At 36.1% G+C, this 25,395-nt stretch overlaps 1 protein-coding gene across 4 annotated transcripts in view; it reads right to left on the bottom strand.

Annotated features, from left to right (window-relative positions):
• TBC1D5 (TBC1 domain family member 5) overlaps positions 1–25,395 on the bottom strand; it is a 325,821-nt gene that overhangs the window by 275,147 nt on the left and 25,279 nt on the right. For 2 of the 4 annotated variants that reach the window (XM_086742637.1, XM_086742635.1), the window contains exon 2: positions 25,188–25,249. The gene's annotated coding sequence lies outside the window, so the exon portion shown is untranslated. Of the gene's footprint in view, positions 1–25,187; positions 25,253–25,395 lie in introns of those variants that run through there. The other 2 variants (XM_086742636.1, XM_086742638.1) reach the window with 2 other exon arrangements.

Below are 25,395 nucleotides of genomic sequence, written 5' to 3' on the forward strand. Positions count from 1 at the left end.
TCCGGTTGCTGGTTACATTAATCAGACTGATTTATGTTATGAAATAGTAAGCTGCTAGGTTTGAAAATATCTACAATGTTAATATCCAAAGAAAAGCAAAGTGAAGAGATAACTGTAGCCACTGTCCGGTTAGCAGCCTGTTCTGCAATGAAGTTTTCAACTTCCAAAAAGAACAGTAATATTCACAATCTTCTATTTAGTACCTTTAATTAGTGTTCAAATACTATCCAATAATCTTCATACCTGAAACTTAATCTTATAAATATTTAGAGAAAAAAACCAACAATCTGGAGTAACAACGCGGCTTTGTCCTTAGTCTGACTCTCTCTTTTCTGAGAGTAGATGACAAGAGATTTTTTGCCAACATCATGTAGCAGGATGGAGGCATTTAGAAGAAACAAACAGGAAAGTCTGATGGAAATCTAAATAGAGAAGCAAAATGTCAAAATTAAGATGTCTGCAACCCAATCAGTACCTTTGACAGAATGTTGCTTTTTTAAGGCAGTGCTCAACATGAGTGTCCACAGCAGCTGGTTACACCAGAAAGGGCCAAGGACATCCATATTACGTAGTGGTAACTGATTATTCGAGACAGAGAAATGTTTGGATACTATGCCTCCTGGTAACCACCTAACTGCAGTGATATAGAATGAAGCATGGACCTCAAAAAGTTTCTCCAAATATTATCTTTCTCAATGTCAAGTACCTAAAAGCATCATGAAGTACTTCATTTCCACAAGTAGTAATCACCCACACTTTCAATCTTCTGCACATTTTTTATGAAGGTCTGGACTGCAATGTAAAGATTTCCAAATTTAATCCATGATCTGTGACTCTTGTGGCAGTCATGAATTGCATAGCTCTGGACAGAAACAGTGCAGTAACTGAAGAATCTTTCCTTCCTCATTCAAATATTCAGTAATCTAACAGTGAAGAAACATAACCAGTGGTAGTTTGCTCCTCAGTATCACATTACCTGTCCCTAAGAAAGTCATGAAATGACTTGACAGAGGCCAACTACAAGCTTACTTAGCTTGTACTGAATTAGAGTGATTTGAGTTATTCTGGTAGAAAATCTCCAGATGATTTCCAGTAGCCCCTGCCCTATGAAATTTTTAAAGTATAATTTATTTTCCTGCTCCTTCTTAAGATCTACAGGCAGCTGTTCTGAGACCTGAGAAGTGGCACAGGTATAGGATTAACAATGTACCAATACACCATTCCAACTGCCTCCTGTGATCATGCCATCACCTTAAAGCACTTGGAGGAAACCACCTCACAGACAAACAGCTGGCTGATGCTGAATCCAGTGAAGAGACTGGATAGGGTGTGGTGGGAAAAAAAAAAAAAAAACAAACCAAAAAACAACTGAAAACATTAATTTAGTGGAAATTTTTTTCTACCAACAATTGTACAATCCACAGCTTAGCGACACTTACATTCTTTGTTGTTGCTAACCTGGCATTTGGCAGTATCTGCAGAAAAAAAAACACTACCTCTTCTGTTAGCTGGAAAACTCTCTACTCCATTCTAGTAATGACTAAAAGTCATTCAATTATTCATATCTTCATCATCGCTCAGCTGCAGCATACTTCAAGATCAAGGCATAAAATTCTGGTTTTGAGTTCTCTCTTCTGCTTGATTTCAGTTTAAATGACTACCCAAAGTTCCATGGGGAAGAAAATTCCCTATGATTAGAAAGACAAAACTCTTTCACGTGCAGGACAGAACTTTGGAGGTTAGTCTAAGACCACAAAACGTTCCCAGCAGGTAAGAACCATCATCATTAACTCCAAGTCCGAAGTGCTTTTCTTGCTCTGGCTAACCTATACATCAAAAAGTTTTTAAAACACTTAGCCAAAAACAAGACTCTCTTTTGCTAACACTTCTTCCCTTAGAAGAGACTGATAGAACACAGCACTTACTGTACCGCTAGAGCACTGTCCAACAACACTGTGAGGAAGAGAGCCTCTGACCTCAGCAGAGAGGCAAGATCCCAGTCCACCTTGGTATTACATTTGTCTGCCAACAGCTGAAATGCTCCTACCACCTTCCCTACTACGATTAGTGGAAGTTTACTCCTCTTTTTATACCATTCACTTCCAAGCAAACTCTAAAAAGCTGACAATCATCTTCACACTTGAATTAGTTTTCATTGGCAAATGCCTTTGCTGTGTTTTGTGGACACCTGCTTTAAACGACAAAGACAAGACAGATTTAAAATCTGGTCTAATGTAGAAGACAAAAGGTTTTTCTTTTTTTCTTTCCCCCCAGTTTTATCTTCTTCTGTGTTCCCTAGCTTGTTAGCCAAAATTGTTTTGAACAGTTGATTGCACTGTATACAGTGTATTCCTCCTACCTCTTACTGCAGAAATATAATAAAGAACTCCGGTAAACTAGATATGTATAGCTTCCCATGCTTGAATCAAGGTTAGCTATCCATGAGATTTTTTTTTGTCCAGAAATACTCCTACCACAACTCTTAAAATAGTTTCCAATAATTACCTATAAGTGATGTAAGGCTTACTAACTCTACAATTTATCACTATTTTCAACAGTAGAGAAAAAAGGATTCAATATTTGGGAATAGCTCCTAAAATTAACCTAATTGGAAAAGAAAGTGAACTACTTAGATATTTATAGTAGTGATAAACTGTCTTTAATCAATATTTTAATCACTATATGCAGTCTAGTTCAACAAATCAACGCATGCCTTCACCACCAATCTAGAATTCACACGCTTCTTTTTTTAAGGAAAAGAGGGATCATGTTCTTTACTTTACAGCTTGCCTTTAGCACCCAAACTACCATGACCGCTTTACTCTGTTCTACAGTATGCAACACAAATCATCAGCTCTTCTACATCACTTTTTTTTTTCTGAGAAGGCATGTAAAATCATTTAAAAAGCAATCCTACAGAGATAGAATCACAGAATTGTTTATGTTGGAAAAAACTTTTAAGATCATTGAGTCCAACCGTTAACGTAACACTGCCAAGTCCACCACTAAACGATATCCCTAAGCACCACATCTACACTTCTTTTAAATACCTCCAGGGATGGTGACTCCACCACCTTCCTAGGCAGCCTGTTCCCATGCCTGACAACCTTTTCAGCAAAGACATTTTTCCTAATATGCAAACTAAACCTCCCCTGGAGCAACTTGAGGTCATTTTCTCTGGTCCTATCACTAGTTACTTGGCAAGAGAGACTGACACCCACCTCACTGCAAATTTCTTCCAACTTGTTGTAGAGAACGATGTCTCAGTGGGCTGAGTACTCTGAGAACAACTGGTCTTACTATTAAAGACTGAGGCAAAGAAGACACTAGTACCTCAGCCTTTCCCTCAGCCTTGTTTCCCCCTGCATCTAATTAAGGATGGAGAGTCTCCTTAGCCCTCCTTTTGTTGGTAACGTATTTATAGGAACATTTTTAATTGTCTTCTACAGCCGCAATCAGATTAAGTTCTAGCTGGGCTTCGGTCCTTCTCATTTTCTTCCTGCATAATCTCATGACATCCTGGTCCTCCTGAGTTGTTTGCCCCTTCTTCTAAAGGCCATAAACTCTCCTTTTTTATCTAAGTTCCAGACAAAGCTCTCTGTTCAGCAGCACTGTCGGCTCATCTTACAGCACATGGGGACAGTCCGCTCCTGCACCTTGAAGATTTCCTTCTTGAAGAATATCCAGCCTTCCTAAGCTCCTTTGCCCTTTAGGACTGCCTCTCAATGGACTCTGTCATCCAGTCTCCTAAACAGGTCAAAGTCTGCTCTCCAGAAGTCCAAGGTGGCAGTTCTGCTGACCCCGCTCCTTACTTCTTCAAGAATAAAAAACTCTATTATTTTGCGACTGCTATGCCCAAGATGGCCTCCAACCATTATATCACCCACAAATCCTTCTCTGTTCTCAAACAACAGGTCCAGTGGGGCACCTTCCCTGGTTGGCTCACTCATCAGCTGTGTCAGAAAGTTAATCTTCCACATACTCCACGAACCTCTTAGACTGATTCCTCTCTGCTGTATTTTATTTTCAGCAGACACCTGGTTAATCTGAAGTCCCACATGAGAATAAGGGCTAGCAATCCTGAGACTTCTCCCAGTTGCTTATAGACTATTTAATCTGCCTCTTCATCTTGGATGATGCTCAACAGAAGTCATAATGGACTAAGTTTCTTTCTATTTCATAACATGAGGAAGTTTTCAAAAGGTAAAATAATTGCAGCTTTGTACCAGTGAATAAAAACAGTTTCACCTACACTGTGGAATTCATTGACAAGAGTATTTTGTGGAAAACATTGTTACGAAAAAATTAAATATTGTGAAAAATTTCCTTTGATTTCTTTTCCCATTTAAGGAAACTCAGATAACTGACCTATCTTTTTTTCAATCTCAAGTCAAAAAGCCAAATGCCTCAGGCTAAAGATGTATACATTTTGAAATAAATAAGTTAAATATTATTCCTTCTAAAATGCATTTAAAATTAAAACTGAAATCATGTTAATCCATTTTACGACATAAAATTATTTATAAAAATTAATTTAAATAAAAGCAACAGAAAAGAAATCAGCCTTTTTGTGTTTGCTGCTTTAATCTCACAGAACTGGAGAAAGGGAAAATTAAATGAAGTTAACAAGTGGCATTGCCAAAGCAAACAGAAGTAACTATTTCTTCACAGTTAAAAGGCAAGCCATGGAGCTTCTTGCCACAAGACATGAAGACTTCACAGAGGTTAAAAAAAAATGACCACTTTTCTGGAGCAAAGAGAAAATCAGGGGAAAAAAAAAACCAACAATACAGTTGCTAGATAAAAAGGACACCACCACTGATTCTCCTTGCCCAAAAGCTTTCAGATCTCCAGAAGGCAGAAAAGCACATGTGGGAAATAATGTCACAGATTTCTCAAACTTCTCTCTAAGCATCTTTCTTCAGACAGGCTAGGAGACTAGGTTAGAAGTGTGTCTGGCCTGAGTCACTGTGGTTGTCATAAGCCTCACTACTAAAAGTATAAAGAAAGGATGGGTGAAAACTTGGAAATAGTTTGCTTAATGACATATCCAGCATCTCAGACTGTGACAGTCTCTCAGGTGGGTGCTAAATACCACATCTGATTTTTCCTGTTTTTTTTCATGCGAGGACTTCAATGACTTTCAAAGTTGTAAAACAACAGGAAAACCAGGAAAAGCTGGAAGACTTGTTCTCTTATTTTAAACTAAGAATAAAAAAAAATTGTCTGAAGATCAAATTCACTGTTTTTTTTTAAAGCATAGTTAACAACTCAGTTTATTATAAGCAATATTTCATAAAAGAAAACCATGTTAATCTCAAGGTGTTTTTTTTTCCTTCTCCCCCTTTTAACATCTATCCATATTTATCCTGTAAACAAAATCACCTTTTAAAAAATTACATATTGCTACCTTTGTGTGCTTAACTCAGTATGAACTGGACATAAACAATAAATTATAGAAGTCCTAAGAATAAACTAATGAGTTTTCCATTTTCATGCAGAACTATAAAAATTATTAATTTTGTACATCTTAAGGTCTCTAATCGCTTTAAAAAATGCACAAATGTACCAATTGTGTTTAGCAATAAACAAACAGAAAACTACTACAGCAAAAGTATATTATTGGAAAATCAACATTTACTAAGGACAGCACCTTTCTTTGGGAATATAAGAAAGTAAAAACCTGATGATTAATATCCATGTAAGTCTAGATGTTCAAATAATTAATAAATGGCTGATTCAAGCTGCACAAAAAATTCCACAGATTTCTGTTACCAACAGATACACCATGCTTACAGAAACACTCCCTAATAGTAATTGAATTATACTAACACAAATAAACTCCTACAGGCTGTCCTTCCTATACTATCCTAAGTGGTTGGAAATAACGGACACTGATATAATTTAAAAAAGCTTCTAGGAATATGAGCAAAAAATTATCCCCTGCTAGACAACTTCACAAGAACCCTTTGACAGAGCTTAGTATGTTTTCCTGACATCTTATATGTGCTTTCTGGAAATTGGAACAGATGTATTCACGGAGCTTTCTTAAGCTTCACAGATCTAGAGCTGAAATTCCGCAAATCTTTCTGTATTGAAGTCATCTGGGGAAGAAAGGTGACTGTGCTTAGTATTTCCACCTGATTCTTTCCTAACCTACAGGAACACAATGAAAAAAAAAACCACATCTATTTGAATAAGATTTAGAGCAAGAAAACAAAGGCCTTTTAATTCTGATTTTAGTCAGCATGGTTACTTCTCTAATTTGTCTTGAACTGGTTATCTGGGTCAAAATATCACCACTTCCTAAGGTAAAGATTTCACTTGAAATTATGAGCTGGGGTCTGTTAATGGAGAAACAAACATAAATACAAAAAAACAAACTTGAATTTTTTACCTTCCAAGGACTGGAGTTGTAGGTTGTATTGACCCAGAATGTTTAGAATTCATCGTTATCTTCCTAACCTTATCCATCCAAATAACAGAAAAGATAAAGAAAACTTACTGTAGAATTGTTAAGTTATAGCATCCAACATTCACTAGCAAGTCTTTCAGCACTGTATGTAAGATGCATTCTTTCACCAGTAACAGAGAAATGAAAGAAAATCTCAACAGCTTTAAACTGACTATTTGACACACCCTAATTTTTAAAATAAAAGCAGTTTTCAATTTTTGCAATCCTTTCCTCAAGATAAGCAGAAATAGGATCATAGAATAGTTGGGGTTGGAAGGGACCTTTAAAGGTCATGTAGTTCAACCCTCCTGCAAGGAGCAGGGACATCTCCAACTTGATCAGGTTGCTCAGAGCCCCGTCCAACCTGGCCTTGAATGTTTCCAGGGACGGGGCATCTACCACCTCTCTGGGCAACCTGTTCCAGTATTCTATAGCCCTTATTGTAAAACATTTTTTCCTAATATCTAATCTGAATCTGCCTCCCTCTATTTTAAAACCATTACCCCTTGTTTTATTACAACAGGCCCTACTGAAGAGTTTTTCCCCATCTTTCCTGTAGGTCTGCTTTAGGTACTGGAAGGCCGCTATCAGGTCTCCCCGGAGCCTCCTCTTCTTCAGGCTGAAGAGAATATGTGAGTGCTTGCACAACTAGGAGCTCTTTGCTCTCCATCCTTCGGACAACACACAAAGTGAACTTTGAGCTCAACTTTCTAAAACTCCTTTCTGAGATGACCAATTTAGAAGCTTTCAAGTAATGTATAAAGAATGGTATTACATTTTACCAGTTTTTCAGTTTGGAAAGACAAATATTTCCAGGGTAGGCCTGGTTGTTTTATCTCAGACAAAAAGGTGGTCAGACTGCAGCTAAATGAAACAATGCCTAACAACACTATTCTCATTGAGTGAGATGGCATATAGAAACAGCTGCCTTACACTAATCCATCCCAATTCTTTCTTCCTTCACCACTCATCTCACTTCCAGTTTTTCTCTATCAATAACCTTAATCTTTCCAACATTTTGCTTCCTCTCCTTGAAAATCACTCCGTTGCTCAGATTTCTAAACCTTCTCTTCAGCTATTCTATGCCTTAATCTATTTATTCAGCTGTTGCATGCTGAGGATCAATAGGGCCTCTGCACATGTAATTGTAATTTTAAATTAAGACTTTCTGAATAAAAGCAGCAGAGAAGTTTAACAAATGACAAAGTCAACTGATGTTCAAGATGGTCTCCTCTGTAACTTCTGGACTAGCTGCAACACAATCCTGGAAACCAGAGGGTGAGTACTAGTTTTCATACCTTAAAAACAGCTGCTATTCAGAAAGATGAAAGCAAGTCGGTCTTCCAGTGATAGGTTTACACTCACACAGACACGTCACCCCTCATCCTGTTCCTCAGTGGTTATATCCCTTTGTACATTATGTCAATAAAATTCTACATATATCATCGATTTTTATCTATTTCATGCATGCAATTGAAAAGGAGCTTAAAAAATGGGGGAAGAGATGACTGAGAAAAGTAATTCTCTTTCCAACCTGAGGAAACTTTAGACAAATTTGCCTTTGATAATCGACTGAACAAGCTGCACTGCAAGCATCAAGGGATGGTGCAGGGATATCTAGCAGGTGCTGCAGTTTATCACAAAACCGTCTAAAATAATTGGAAGTGACAACCAGCACTACCACAAATGATTTATTAGTCTTTCACTCAGCTTTTCAGCTTCCTCAGGGCCAGAATAAATAATTTACCAACTCTGTATCTTCCAATCATTAATTCTTCCCTGTGCATCCAAACTGCATTTAACTCTGTTGGGTTCAGTGGAATTAAAAACACAATATGAAGACTTTTTCCCCCCCAAGTATAGTACTATCTGACTTTATCTAAAGGTAAAATTGTCAATCAAAATTTATACCAGTGATAGAAGGATTAGAGCTCACAACTAATGCTGAGTTACAAAAATATCTGCAGAATAAAAGAATAAAATTAAAGCCAAACTGAAGATATACCAACAATGAAATGCTCCCGGGGGCTAGGTGTGTTCACAAGATATAAAGCACTGATAACGTCCGAAGATATTGATTAGCATTGTTTTTCTGATCCATAAACTAACATTAGTTACAGACAAACATCTTACATGTCCCATATGGTAAATGCTGGATGAAAACACTGGACAGGAAACATTCAGGAAATAAATTAAAAAGGAGATGTGGGCAAAATGGACGGATTAAGCATGGACAGGATGATTCTGTAAGAAGGTAACACTTTTCAGGGAAATACATTAAAGATACAAGATTTACTAATGCCCTTGTGTTCATCTCACAAAAAGGAATTAAAAAAAAAAGAGTATTATACAAAGCAGAATTAGAAACCAGGAGTAGAAAATGGCATAAAACCAAAGTACACTTTCAAATTTAAAACAGAATATATAAGGTACCATATTCCTATTAATTATGTAGAGAAAACACAGGGAAAACAAAATCACACCCTAAATCCATTTTTGATGTAAGCTAGTCTTGTCTCATTAAATCAGCATCTATGATTAAAACCAAAATCATTTTTGGTACATAATGTATTGCATTGTTAGAGCAGCATCTGTTTGTTGCACAGCAACACATTTTTCAGCTTTAAGAAACTGTACTCATATAGAAGAAACAATCCAGACTTTGAAGATACAAAAATTTTTTTTACTTCCAAAAGCATTTTGTACTACAGGGGTTAATAACATTAATGTGCTAATATTTTGCATTCCAAGAAGAGGCTTCAAGCTGTTGGAAACATACAGAAGAAGAATTTCATGGTACTAAGCTTTCTTTTAGCCCTATGGGACAGAGGCAACTCAAACTTTAAGTGCTTAGAAGAAAAGCTCTGTAAAGCTATGAAGGCTAATCAATAGGGCTTTCACTAAATGATAATATAGTCTGAAATAAAATAAATTGGCCATAACAAAATGCCTTACCCTTTTTCTCGCCATTAATCTCAATACAGAGAAAAGTACAGTATGAACAAGTCCAAAATAGCTGACATACAAATGTTTTCACGCTACTTTTAGCAATAGAAAAAATGTTCACAAATACAGGAAATTTAACTTTATTTATTTGAAAGCAATTAATTATCCTATCAATTTCTAAAACATCAATTTTTTTTTAGCATGCTGTAAAATCTGTATTCCAATTTTACTGTACAGCAGGATATTTCCTTTCTTCATTTAAAACACAGATCATCACCTGCTATAACCAAAAGCACAAGCTGAACTCAAACTCCCCAAATTTTCCAGAGAATGAAACTGTTATAAGGGCCGAGTATTTTTATCACTATAACAATGGATGTTCTAAAACAATCCCAAATCTAAAATAATGCAATATTGTAAATAAAACAAAACTCAGACACTAAATCACAGGCAAGGTATTGATATCTATGCATTGCCCAGCAGCTGGGCCAAAAACACCTTCAAAAAACTTAGGTCTTAGTAGACACAGGGAACGTATTTTGGTAAGCCTACCAAAGATAAAAATACACTTGATAATGTCACTGAGACAAAGGTAGTTTTCCCTGGAAGTCAGATATTTAGATTAATAAGAAAGTACTTACTGTGGTCAAATTAAAAACAAAACAAAACAAAAATGAAAAACAAACAAACAAACAAAAAAAACCCAACAAAATGAAATATGTTACCTGCTGCTCATACACAACCTGGACATGGGTCCTATAAATAAAGAGATCCATTAAATTCTTCTGTCATTTAACTTCTGATGTCAACTTACTGTGGTATTCTTCTTTAACAAGTGCATGGATTTTTTGACTTGGAGAAAAATGGACTTGGATACCAATTCCCTTAATAAGAGTCTTGAATGTATGTACACCACGAAGTTTTATTGATGTACAGGTTTCCTTATAGGTTAAAAAAAAAAAAAAAACCCAAAAAAACCACCACCACAAAAAAAAAACCTCTGTGTCTACACTGCACTTCCTGCATTTGTTCATACTGTTATGCAAAAGCATTCCAAAGTGATAGCTGGTCACAGAAAATAATGGGCTAATATAAAGGCTGAAACAATTTTGATAAGAAAATAGGATTCAATCCTTGATCTTTTTCTGATTAAAACACAGTTATAGCAATTGATATAATCAGAAACTTCCCAAATAACCTCTCTCACATATAAACAATTTAGTAAATTCACTTAGACTTTCCTCAAAGGTCAAATTAAGAAAGTGATTGAGATCAAAAAACGGAGTGAGAAGTATCTAGTCCAAGGAAAAGAGTAAACCAGCCTTAATTTACCCAATTAGAAAGTTTAACTTATATCTTCACTGTCTCTATAAGAATACAAAGAAAGTGTGGTTGGACTAGATGAACTTTAAAGGTCCCTTCCAATCCAAACTATCCTATGATTCTAAATTTTCATACATAGTTCTCAGTATATAAGAAACCAATGCATCTCTTCACGCTCCTATCAGTTGTGGGTCTATCTTGAGTCAACAATGTCTGCTTGTAAGAAATTTCTCTAAAGGACTACTAGGTAAATTTATAATTGTATTTATCCCAAAAGAAGAATCATGTTGGCAAACGTCAGTTTTGACAGAACATCCTCACCTAAGGCACAGGTTCAAAGATTTTCTCATCCTCAGTCACTCTTCGGGTGCTTTTTCACCTCCATCAATCTACTTTCCTTTCCCCACATTTTTTTCATCACAGCTATTTGTACAAAACCTTGAGATGAAGAAGAAAGGAACACTCAGTTTTATTTGCATTTACCATTCAGTAAATCTGTCATCTCCACAAGGATGTGAAGCAGAGGAGGGCCACAGAGTGCACGTGGCAATGAATTAGAAACCAAACTTGTCATCTCCTGATTCTCACAGCAACGCTCTCCGAGGTATACAAATAAAAAATGCATCCATCATTACTATTTTGGCAGAAAGCATAGGTTCAACCTCCAAGATTCTCTAGAGCTGCATTTTAACCTGAGCTACCAGAGACCTTTTTCTGTCCACCAAAAAATAGCAAGCAGAGCAGACTACAAGGTATGCAGGGTAAGCCAAAGTTATGAACCCTTCTAGGTACACTTCTGAATAGGAATCTTAAACAAGAAATTTTCAAGACTACAACAAATGAGAGAGACTTTTATTCAGGAAAATGCTCATGAGAGTTCTTTTCTTTCATAATCAGTACTTGCAAATAATTTTAAGCAAAAATACCCACTATAAAACAATATCTGTAAAAATTAACGCAAGTTATTAAGAATCAGATAACTTCTTGATTTAATTCAGGGTTACAAACCAAAGCCTGGACAGTCACTAGATGTTGAACTGACCTCTGAGTCATATGAATTAGTTGTTACAAAGGCTTCAAATGACTCGAAGACTCTATGAAAATGAAAAAAAAAACAAAACCAAAATAACCTCAAAAAACCCACAAGCAGCTTACTCCTAGATGTTTCATCAATAGATGTCAACCACATCAACTTAGAAATACTTGCAAAAATTTGTCAAAATAGCCCATTTTCCCTCTACTCTTGAAGGATTCTTTTGATTGTTTGATTTTATTTTTCGTTTTAACACACAAGTCACTCAGCTAGTCAGCCCAGTCTAGCCAGCAATGTGTAAAAGTCTGATTTTGAAGAAAAAAAAAAAAATCATTATCACAGCTCAGACATGAATGTAGGCATTCAGATCTATCCTCCTGTAAAGTCGTCTTTTCTTTCTACATATAAGGATCATCCTCAAAGACTGAAATGAATGAAGAACTGAGGTACGATAGGAAATGACATTACATAAGGGAGTAAAGGAGGTCTATTATTTAGTAGTAGAAGCAGGCTTCATTCATGTTGCCTACATCTTGGGGGAAGTATAGTTGAACCCTGAAATGAAAGAGCCATTTTGAGTATAAATCAACGCCAGAAGATGCTATGATCTCTTCAGTATTGTGCACCAAAATGTGTAACGCAAACCACTTCATTTCGTACAATAAACAAAAGGCATAGTAAGCGTGCAGTGAAAAATCATGCTCTATGTAAAGAAATGCCCAGAATTACGGAGCAATATACTCTTGTAATCAGCATAACAAAGGCAGCATGAGAGAAAGCAACTCAACTTCTAATCATGTTTTAGCTAACAGGTTGGTAGATGCAACCATATGGGATAAGTAATGCCTCTTGTAGTGAATGAATGGAATGTACTTCAGCTCTGTCTTTGCTGTCCTTAAATTAAGATTATTGGGCACACTACCTACTTGAGAATAATGTGAGAAAGCTAGAACATTGCAACTTCTGAAGCTCAAATACCATCAAACACAAGGTTTCTAGCATGCTTTAACTGTCCTGCTCTAAAAATTAAAAAAAAACCAAAAAAGATAAATCACTAAACTTCAATTTTAGTTCTAACAAAAATATATTAAAAATATATTATTGAAGGTAAAAGACTGAAAAAAGACTGAATATCATAAAATAATCAGTGACAAAAATGAAACTCTATCACAAGACTTTCAGCCATTCTTCCACGTGACCCCTTCTTCCTCCAGTCTTCCTTCCATATATTTAATCATCTGTTAGTAGAAACTTTCGTGGAACTGGTTGTCAAAAAGAAATAATAAGGATGATTAGGTTTTCACAGAAGCACTGTTAATAATGCATGAGGAAATGAAAAATATTTAGTTGCAATTTCCTAAGCTTTTTATCAAAATATTCACTAAACTCTTGCTTCATACACAATGTCTGGGTAAAAATAAGATCTCTACCCCAAATCTCTTCTATCTAATCAGGCCAATGACCAATTCCTAATATTAGACAAGAAAGTAGGGTTTTTTTTTTTTCTAACCTATTCCATATAGTGTACCCCTTCTGCCTTTTGAAAAGGAAGTATTTCTTCTTTCCTTTAACAACTTAATCTATGAGCGGAACAAACCCTTCTGCAATACTCCCTATGACTCGCTCACATTTGCAGGCCCTAGTCCTCATGGTGGACTTTAACCATGCCAGTACCTGCTTGAGGAATAACACAGCATCGAAGAAGCAATCCACAGCTTTTCTGGAGAGCACTGACAACAACTTCCCAAAAAAAAATTATCAAGGAGTTGTTCAGGGGGAGGCTTTCTGCTGGATCTCATACTTAAAAACAATAAAGAACTGATCAGAGATGCAAAAGCAAGCTGAAGGTAACTTTAGCTACAGGGACCATGAGATGGTGGAATTCAGCATCCTGAGAGGAGGGGAAAAAAGCAAAAAGCGGGATCATAACCTTGGGCTTCAGCAGAGAAGACTGACCTGTTCAGGGATCTACTTGGAAGAATCCCATTGAGAACAATTGTGGAGAGAGGAGTCAAGGAAAGCTGGTTGATTGTCAAGGATGTGCTCCTCCAAGCTTAAGAGTGGTTCATCCCAAAAAGCAGGAAAACAAGCAAACATGGCAGAAGGCCAGAATGCATGAACAAGGAGAAGCTGGTAAAACTCACAACACAGAAGAAAAACATAGAGGAGAAGGAAGCACAGACAGGCAGCCTGAGAGGAATATAGAGACATCATCTGAATATGAAGGGATGGGGTTAGGAAAGCCAAAGCCCAGCTGAGTTGAATGTGGCAAGGGCATCAGGTATATCAGCAGCAAAAGGAAAACTAGGCAATGTGTGGGCCTACTACAGAAAGGGAACTTAGTCACAAAGGACAAAGAGAAGGCCAAGATCCTCAGTCTTTACTGGTGAGACAAGCCTTCACCAATCCCAGGTCCAAAAAACCAGTGTGAAAGTCCAGGGCACAGCAGACTGATCCAAGTGGAGCAGGATCAAATTTGCAAATATTTAAACAAATTGGATGTACACAACTCCATGGGCCCCGAGGGAGTGGACTCACAACTGCTGAAGGAGTTGGCTGATCTCATTGCAAGGCCCATCACGATAATCTTTGAAAGGGCATGGAGATCATGGCAGGGTCCTACAGACTTGAGTAAACCAAACATCAGTCCTCTCTTGAAGTAGAGCAAGAAGGAGGAGCCACCAAACTACAGGCTGGTCAGCCTCACATCAGTCACCAAAAAGAATTACCTTATGTGACACACTACTAGCCGAGGGCCAAGCATCTAGAAAGCAGCTTTGCAGAAAAGGACTTGGGTCTCCCAGTGGACACCAAATTCAACATGAGCCAGCGATGTGTCCTCATAGCAAAAAAGGCCCAAGACCATTAAGAACAGTATTACCAGAAAGTCAAGAAAGGTGATTATTCCCTTTTAGACAGCACTGGTTATAAACTTCTGGTGTACTGTATGCAGTTCTGGGCTCTTCAGTACAAGAGAGGCACGGGCTTATTAGAGTGAATCCAGCAGAGGGCCTGAAAGATGATTAAGTATTTGAAGCATATGAACTATGAGCAGATGCTGAGAGAGCTGGGATTGTTTTGCCTTGAGAAGAGAAGGCTCATGGGATTTTATCTATTTCTAGACATTTCTGACGGGAGGGAGTACAGAAGATGGAGCCTGACTCTTCTCAGTGGTATCCAGTGAACAGACAAAAATTAATGGATACAAATAAAAAAAATCCTATTTAAAAAACAAAAAAAAAGCCCTTCTTTTACTGTGAGGATAATAAATACTGTAAAAGGTTTTCCAGAGCATTTGTGGAGTTTCCATCTTTGCAGATATTAAAAACCCAATCAGACAATCCTGAGGAACCTGCCCTAGCTGACCCGGCTTTGAGCTGAGGAGTTCTACTAGATGATCTCCAAAGGTGCCATCTGACCTCAACTATTCTGTGATTCTGTAATTTGACTTATGGGAAATCATAAATGGTTTTGCTCAAGTTATTTATATTCAATAGATATTTACACATCACTAGTGTTAATTATATAGAAATCAGCAATAGGACCTTAAATAGCTAGTTAATATAGGTCTTCCCAAATCACCGTAGTAACCTTATTTCTTCAAATATTTTGTCACATCCATTATTTTTTTCCTTTTTTTAAGACTCTGAAAGCATCACATGAACAAAACACTGTACTTGACAGCATGGTCTTCATGAAATAAGCACACAAAAATATTTATTTAAAATCAAAAATATATACACACACATTGACACATATCTTGAATTTAATGAGAATGAGTTCTGAACAGAGAGGATTTGCACATTCCTTCATGTCTGTACCAGAAGACTACAAGAACTGGGAAGAAATCCTTCATAGGCAAAAATTTTGGTAAATGCTGAGAACCAAAGGCGTACAAGACAGAGGAAGTAATGGAGGTGTATATAAGAAAAATTACAAGATAAAATTTGAATTTCTATACACAGGATGTCAACTAAGCCTTATAAATTATGCATCAATTTTTACCTTAGACAACTTTGGAACACTGAAGAAACAATGCATCAGAGGGAATTTACTTAAGAAAAGTCCTATCATATTGAGTCAAATGGCTCATTTCTTTCAGACAATACAGGGGTTTCTTTCAGCATTATTTTTTCTGATGTCTAAGAGAACTGCTTTTAAAATGATGTACTTTCTGAAGAAGATCAACAAAAGTAGAAATGAGTAAATCAGAGTTAGAAACAACTAAACATGTTATAATTTGCACTCCTGCTTTTGCAAAACAGAGTAAGATAAACTCCAGACAGTAAGCAAGCATTATCCTGTGCATTTTACATACCTGGTAACTGTATCTTCTAACACCTAGGCACTGGCTTAAGAGTATGGCTTCACGACTGCCTCCTATCCCCTTCAACTGCCTTCTTCTCACTCCTTCCTTGAACTAGCACTAATGCAGTCAAATAAGAAAATTTATAAAGATTAAAACTAACATAGCAAAAGAATGATGCAGACTGTTGCTTGTGCCCGCATGCATGTGTGAAAACACACTGCTAATGAATGGGGCTTAGCAAGGCTGCCTCCTCCAGTTGTTGGAGCGAGTGTGGAGGAGGGTCACAAAGATGATCAGAGGGCTGGAGCACCTCTCATATGAGGACAGGCTGAGAGAATTGGAGCTTTTCAACCTGGAGAAGAGAAGGCTCTGGGGAGACCTTCCAGTACCTAAATGGGGCTTATAAGAAAGATGGGGAGAAACTTTTTAGCAGGGCCTGTTGTGACAGGACAAGGGGTAATGGTTTTAAACTAGAAGGAGGTAGATTCTGACTAGATAAGGAAGAAATTTTTTTACACTGAGGGAGGTGAAGCACTGGAACAGGTTGCCCAGAGAGGTGGTTGATGCCCCATCCCAGCAAACATTCAAGGCCAGGTTGGATGGGGCTCTCAGCAACCTGATCTGGTTGGAGATGTCCCTGCTCCTTGCAGGGGGGTTGGACTAGATGACCTTTAGAGGTCACTTCCAACCCAAACTATTCTATGATTCACGATTCTCCCAATCAATCATCCTTACTATGCTTCAATTTATATTGTAGAGCAGTATTTATTCAAATAATATTAAGTCTAGTTGTCCCAGAAAAAAGATGACTTAAGAAGTATTCCATACTGGTCTAGAAAGGGTAGAATGTTCATATTATGTATATCATTTGCGTTTGCAGTGAAGGTAAATTGTAGGCATTCAGTAATAGCCAGAGTTCACTTGACTACATGAACTGCTTTGCAGTTGCCAAAGGAATTTTTTAAGACTGCAAACTGAAAGCAAGGTGCATAATCTCTCCTAAAAAATAGCCACTCTGTAATATGCTAAGAACCAACAACCTCTAGCTCACTTTAATATTTATATGTCTTACAGAAAAAAAAAAAGAAAAAAATGAAAACACTATTTTTGTTTTTTCAAAAAAAAAAAAAAAGAAAACAAAAACCAAACAAACCTAAGAGATTTCCCATAATTTCCATCGGCAATGATTAGGAAAGCTGAGCTGTATCTCCCCCAAAATGGCAAACTTACCCTTTACTGTTTTGCATTTTACTATTTAGCAATATTGCCTTCCTGAGGTCAGCGTAATCCTGTTAAGGTTTATGTGATTAATAGCCTTTATTCTCATTTACAGCATTGCCACATAATTTTTTTGTACTGCTAAGTCACAGAGCAAAACATTTCTCTTTTTGTTTCTGCATGTTCCCAAACATTGCCCTGTCCCGAACAACCACCAACAGCTTCACCTGGATTCTCACAAGTTAAATGAATGTCATTAACTCAGTTCAAGATCAGGAACTTTTGTCCATAAGAACCACCGGCGAGACTGAGCTTTCCTTTTGAAACTGAATCTAATTTGCCCTTTTCTATAGTGCTGACATATGACTTAAAGCGCGACAAGTAGAACAGTCCTGTGCTCAACATTACCCAGGAATTATAAAAATCATATCTTTAAATTTACAGAGAGAGTGAGTCAAGAAACGAAAAAAAAGGAAGAGATCTTTCAAAACCAGCTGTAGCATGTAAAAAAAAATAGCATGAATGACTGCAGGGAAAATATCAGCAATAGGCTTTGAAGAAATCTGGCTTGGGTCACTGAAAAGAAAACAGAGGCAGATGCTACATTGTCTAGCCTAGGTCACTGCAGGGAGAACAACAGCTGGTTATGAGAGTCTTGACTGGGACACAGGGTTGGTGCTTGATTCTACAAAGCAATTTTTTAATACATGCTTGATGATTTTAGTATGGGAAAAAGCTAAAAAACAGATGGATTTTTGTGGGTGGAGCTATGACAAATTAAGTCATTTATTTAGTAACAATACTTGGTTTTATTTTCTTTTATGTATTGTTATAAAACCAAGAAAAAGAGTACAATTGTTGACTGGCTACACAGATCTACATCTGAAACAAATAAGAGGAGCTTTCTGAGGAGCTTTACCAAGTTATCAATATTTTAACAGCTCTTAAAAGCTGTTTTGTAGTAGTGCAGATACTTTCAGGACCATAGGGTCTACATTCACTCTATATTAACTGTAGTATATTTTAAGACATTTTATTTTCACATTCATATGAGGGTCAGAAGAGAGAGTGTCCTGTGATCATCGTATCCATGATCACTTTTAGCTGAGAGTTAAAGAACACCTTTTTATAACACACCAACCAATGTTGTTTATCCATCCAAGGCTTTTATTAAAATCTCTACTATTGTTATTTCTGGATTATGTTACAGAAAGCTAAACTTGCATTACAGGGCCTGGTAAGCAGAAGAGAGTTTTTAAAGTGATTTTTTTCATGATTGCCCAGCTCCCTATTTCATGACTCATGCATTCTTTCCAATCATATTATTCATCACTCCTTTTCATGAAGGCAAGAAATTATAAATGATTACCATCTTGATTTGTCTGAGCACAGAAAAAAGTATCTTTAGAATCAACGGACAACTCTACTCAACACATCAGCTACTTATTCAAAATATGTTTCACTTAAAATGCAGAATATGGCTTCAGATGTGCCCATAGTTTTACTAATTTTTCTAAGAATGCATTGCATGCATATGACTACAATAAAGTCTCTCTCTAAGAAAGAGTTTTAAGAGTAGTCCTGTAGATTTTAGGTGGTTAAAGAGAAACAAAAGATTTTTTTTTTCCAGGTTGTTACCAAAATAGATTTCTCACTGTGAAGTTAGTTTTATATTCACTTCCAGGTAGTGCATGTATTTATTAAGAACAAGTAGGCACATCAAGGCAAATAGAACTCTTTATATGTTGTGAAAGTGTTTCAAAAATTACCTTCTGAATCAATTAAAAAAAGACATAGCTTAGACATAACATGGCAGAGTTGCATAGTACAGAAATAAAACCAGTTCTGTATAGAAACAGGAAAAAAAAAGTAAATTTATCTAGTCAAATAACTGCAACAATTTCATTTGTTGGCTGCAAATTAGGAGAAATTTCAAAGAAAAGCTTATATACCAAGTTTCTAGATTACTCGTACACACCAACTATATCTATATCAATAGATATTATAATTCCAAAGAAATTACTTTTTGTTTACCTGAATCCACAAATCATATGAAATTCATGTTTATTTCAGTTTATTTTACAAAAGTTAAGTTTTGCAGTATTACTCTAAAAAGCTCCCAATTTTTAAATCAAACATTTGAATTGCCATAAATGTGATAAAATGGGATAATCCCAGATGCATAGGGTCTTTGAAAATTCTGGTCAACTGAAACACAGCAGTTAGACACACACATGCACGCGCACACACGCAAAACAATAAAAACAACCAACAAAAAGGTGAGAATAACAAAGGTCTTTGCATTTGATATTTCTGCTGGTTTTGCAATCACTATAGGGGATGTTTTTAATGTTTGTTGATCCTCACCACAAAGTAAGGAATATTAAATCCAGCTATAACCATATTTCAAATGCAAGAGTGAGATAAAGAAAATAGTCAAAAATTAGTGTTTACTAAATATAATGCTGTAAGAGAAAATATTCATCAACTTCACTGCCACTATCAGCGTGTTGTAAGTTACGCTGAAATGCTTATGAATCAGAATTTCAGCTGAAAAGAAAAACATGTTTCAGTAGAGACAAGCCACGACACTAGGCACAGCCTTCTTCACTGAACTTTTTGCATCTTCACTGTACTGCTGACAAGATGTTAGAGGCTCCTTCTGTAGGTATCTTAATGTGTATGGTAAGCTATTATACTCACAAGTGGCAGAATAGAGTATGCTGGTGCTATTCCAAAAGTGAGTTAACTTCATGCAAGTAAGGGAAAGTTATACTAGCAAAATTGATTTTTTAGCTTCTTTCAGCACTGGAGACAGAATGAAGAAGTGGGAGACCCATGAACAAAACTAAGCTATTCTGGCTACAATTCTTCTAGAAAGTTGCACCTGAAGTACCTGTGTATTGCTACCACAAACAAGCTGACAAAGTGCTCCTGATGGAGACTTGGCATAACTCATTAAAACATATTTCAATGAGAATCATCAAAAACTTTCTGAATTTGAGATAAATAAACTCAATTAACTACCTTTCTGAACTTGCTGGTCATCTTCTTTTGGGTGCTACTCATTTCCTGCAGTTAACATGCATTCAAAAAAAAAATGACAAAAGATTGCTTAAGTTTATATAATATTCACTACCATTACTGAAGTACAACTAGTTACTGTAATTCTCATGAGGATTTTTTTCACTGTTTGCAAAATAGGAAGCATTTCCTCTCCAGGAAAGGTCATCATGATATGTGGACAGTTTACATTAGATGACTTTACAAGAATCATATAGAAAAAAAATAGAAGGGGAGATATTGTAAAACCCAAAAATATTAGATTGCAGTTTACACTATGAACATCTGAGGACCCATGTTTTGCATTAAAATATATAACAATGAAAACAGTGCAAATAGAACAGAAAAGCTACATGGGTGTAGCTAGTAATAAAGCTGCTTATTGTTAAAAAGCTTTTATAGAACAGGCTGCTGGAGTTCAATATTTAAGTTAAAATTCAGAACTTAATATGTGAGTGTTTAACTATGTAGTCGTAATATCTTCCAATGTTCTTTCAGATAAAAAAATTATAATCTATCATACAGTGAAAGATATGTATATAAATACACAAATATATTGTTGTAAGGAGGAGGCTTACAATCATCAATAATATGATGATTCAACTCTGCTATTGCTTTCAGACGCCCAACACAAAAGACCCTGTGCCTCTCAGAAACCCACTGCTGCTACCAACGTTATGCCCGTAAGTTCCTGTCATCATACTACTGCTTCCCACGTTACACTGTTTCCTTTCCATTTCACATATTTCTACAGCTCCTGTCTCCATATGAGATCCTTAGTTCAAGTCAAGAACAACTGCTTACTCCTTTTTGACCATGCTATGGAGTGCCATCCTGGACCTAGCATGGTAACATCTTCCTGGTTGTACCTTTTTCCTGTTGCAGACATCCTCCTTCTAGGTAGGGCTGCAAAGATTTTTCTGTGAAACATACAGAATTTCTACTAGCTTGAGGGTTTTTGTTTTGTTTTGTTTAGCTGAGGTCTTGCTACATCCATATTTTAAATAATGTTTGCATCATTTCTTTTTAAAATATCATGCTTTCATCTCTGTCTACTCTGATCAACCCTATATCCTTTAACAGAGGCTTCCAAAATGCACTGCAAAGCAGCTTCCCTACAAAGTGAAACAGAGCTCGAATATTTGTTTTACAAAGCCAATGCATGTTTTTGGTTACTAGAGAAGTACTCCAGTATTTGTATCTCCTTTGAAGGAGTTTTTTTTAATACTTGTAAAGTTGGATTTGAGAGAGTGCTGATCTCTATTCTCTGAAGCAAGCTAGCGTCATTAGGATGACAAAATCAAGTCTTATTGTAGCAAGAAGAAACATCATTTAGTGTCAACAACACACTGCTATTGATTTGAACTCCTCCTTGCCTCACGGGTGAAATAACAAGCTCCTACACACAGACTCTCTGAGCATACCAATAGAGGAGAGAGGCAAGAAAAACACTAAAAATGGCTCTATCAAAGATACAACAGGAAATAAATGACTCATGAGATGTAAATTCTTTTATCTATATGGAATAAATTGAAGAAGAGCTTAATATGGCTTCTGCGATTTCTATGGAGTTAGATTAGAACAGAAATACACCTAACCAATAATACACCAGATTTAAGCTTCCCAACTTGCATCTCCTAACTGCTCAGCAACTTCTGTGAAACAAACGAGCTTCATTTTCATTATCCAATACGTGACTATTCATATTTTTAAAAAGACACCTTATTTTAGCATCCTGGTTGGCCATTTCAGTGTAAGATGGTGAACTGATTGAGCATACAGCCGAAATTGTCCTTTCACACTATTGGCACGATCTCGTTAAAACAGAGCTAAGAAACAGTCTGTCAACATGGGTAGGTTCAATCTTTTGCTATTTCTGAACAACAGACTGAAATTTTCAGAAAAAAAAAATACTTATCTTTCTTCTTAAAAGATAAAAAAAAATAAAACCATAGTTAGTCATGCAACAGCAATATAAATACTACTTTGCATGTCAGTAGTTCTTTTACTAGAACTTAAAACTATGCCTTTAAGCGAATTTGCAAATAAAAAAAAAAGTAGGATAAAATACTACTTATGTTGGTTAATTGCACCCAAAATTCAAGCTAATTTCAAACACTTGTAGCACCGAAGCTAGCATGCTAGAATTCCACAGTCCATCTCTTAAAACATGAACAAAGTAATACACCCGGCATAAAAAAAATATTTCAAGATAACGTCTTTTAAAAAATACTGCAGTGTAGGGAACAAAGCTATTTTCATACCACATCCAGAAAATGGATGAGGTGTGAAAGAAATCTGTTGTTTAACATGACCTTTGGCTGTACTTTCACTTGTCATGATTATGAAGTAGTTACTCTCAATGCCAACACATAAGCTGCATTATATTACCCTATAACAGTAGTAGCACATCTTTCAGGAAGTGTTTCATACTCTGAGAAACTGTTGGTAGAATACATTGGTAGCACTTACCTTTGTAAGTGCTTACAATAGGTCTAATTCAACAATAAGACCTCATTTACACAACGAAGTAAGAGCGACTGTACTAAATTTCATAGAGCATATTGCATAAACTAGTATATGTTGAGGAACTCCCTTGGAGTTCTCAGCTTCAGTGAAAACATTCGCATAAAGAGAAATGTAAATTTCAGATTGGAACTCTGCCCCAAATAATAATATTCAGAGCTTTGTTACTGTGCACAGACCAAAAATACTGCATCATTAAGATCTGCAACATACTTGACTTTTCTTAACGTGTGTAATTAAGAAAATATTTCTGGAAAGCAAATGAATTTCAAATTCAAGTAAGATTAATAGAACAAATACGACAAATTTATGTTTTATACAATGGTAGCAAGCTGCAGAATAAAAATCAGTAGCTATCATTATCTAAAGCTGTTCATCTAACATCATAGAGAGAAAAACCATTGATACATACTGTACACACATTTTTATCCATGTATATAAATCAAAGGAAACAGCTTCCTTTAAGGCAAGCATGTGAAGATACTAAAGCAAGATACAAATTAAATATTCATACATTCAATATTTCAAAATAAGGAATTTGGATATACACATGCATAATTTAAGTTCTATAGTGAAACCTGTCTACAGAGGCCATTTCTACTGTATTTCAACAGCATTGAAACTTGAAATGTACAATGCAGCCTCTCCACGCTGTGTTAAAACTTTAAAGTATATAGTAATTCATTTCAAGCACTAAACACAGAATAAAGGCCACGTTATGCACACGGCACTTCTGCAGAGGAGCTGCTGCTTTGCCCTATTCGTTGCAGCTCTGGAACAGGGCTGCCAGTCCCAGCGCTCTCCTGGCAAGGTGGCTTGCGACTGCCCAACAAGTTACCCATTGGGAACTGAGGTCAAATAGGCAACTTCAGGCAAGAGGCTCATCGGTCCTGAAAAACCTATCAGTCAGAATCAACTCCGAGTCAAATTTTGATCCCAGGCACCTGTTTTAAGCTCCATAGAGATGGTGCTCATATGTGAAGCCTAAAATCGGCCCCTTACACTGCTTTTATACATTCACGCAAGTCTCTTTGGAGTAAAAGATGAGATTTCAGACCTTTTTAAGTGGCAAAGGAAAGCAACACAAAAACGGGCTTCACAATATGTTGTGCACTAGGAATAATTCTTTGTGAACACAGAACCTGAGCATAGTTTACACACAACACCACAGACATGTTAAGTTTTCTGATCTTATAAATTCCTATGCACACAAAAAACATTGTAGGGAAAGAAAAACCCTACTGCCCACCTTCCCCCCTTGACACGTATCTTCTTCTGCATGTCTAAATATCCCACCATTCCTTCCCATATATTTAAACCTTGCTGCTAAAAAGGAACTCTCCATACGGATTATTAATGTGAATATATTGTTTTCTTACTAGAAGTTAAATGCATTAGTTCAAATACCATGAGTCTAATTCAAAACCCATTCATTTTATTGAGACAAAAATATCTCAAGTTAACTTTAAGAATAATTAAATAGTATTTACTAAGGGGAAAATAGAACTCCTCTGTTGCTACACGTTTTAAAGTAAACATTTTTCATTGCTCCTTAAAGCTCACTCATTTGATCTTGATACAACTATGAAATAATAGAAGCAAAAGCTAAATAAGTAGAAAAGTTATATTAAGCAATATAAAGCTAAACAAAATTAGTATCTATATGGTAAATTACTTCATTGAAACCCATCTATGGATTCTGCAAAGAATATACTTTTGCCTTGGAGCTAGTACTTTAATTTTCAAGAACCAAGAAAAAAAAAAAAAAAAATCAAAACTAGTCAGTAACAATGCAGCGTCGAAAAGCAATAAACTCAAAATTAAGTTATAAATAATTTAAAGCATGTCATGAAGATGTATTAATAATTCATCAGATAAATAATTTACTAAATAATCAAATAAATAAATAATGAAATACATAAATAAATCAGCAAATAAATAATTCTGCAAAATAACCTAAACAATAAGTCACTAAAACAAATGACAAACCTACAAAACTACAATGATTTTCTAAATTCTGATAGTTTTAAATAAACAAATGTATATAAACTAGATCAATCTTTGGTGGATAGAGAAATATTTTTCACTGCAATTGGCAAATTCCTGATTACACTGCACAAGGATACAATTTTAGATTTTATAAGAGCGCAGTTTTTCCCCTGTAAATTATTAACATGATTGCTACAATACATCCTGCTCTGCATTTTACACGTAATCCCTTTATGTAGCTCATTTTTCCCCCCGAAAAAATGAAAATCGCTTTACAACATTCTTAATTCACGTATTTCTTTTTTTCTCCTGGGTGCAGTACTTACAATACTGCAATAGCCTTCTTGGTGGTTCTCTTACTGTCTTCTTCAAACCTTCAGAAGTTTTGCTGCAGGGGGAAAACAAGTAGAATAACCTTAATTATTACAGATGGTATCTCATTCATTAGCGGATGACAACATTTTATTTGAAAGCACAAGAAAAGCTGTTTTATAATTCTACAAAGCAACTTAATGTGAAACAACCATTACAGTT

Source organism: Chlamydotis macqueenii, chromosome 2, assembly GCF_036417535.1.
Source record: "Chlamydotis macqueenii isolate bChlMac1 chromosome 2, bChlMac1.mat, whole genome shotgun sequence".
Lineage (NCBI taxonomy): Eukaryota > Metazoa > Chordata > Aves > Otidiformes > Otididae > Chlamydotis > Chlamydotis macqueenii.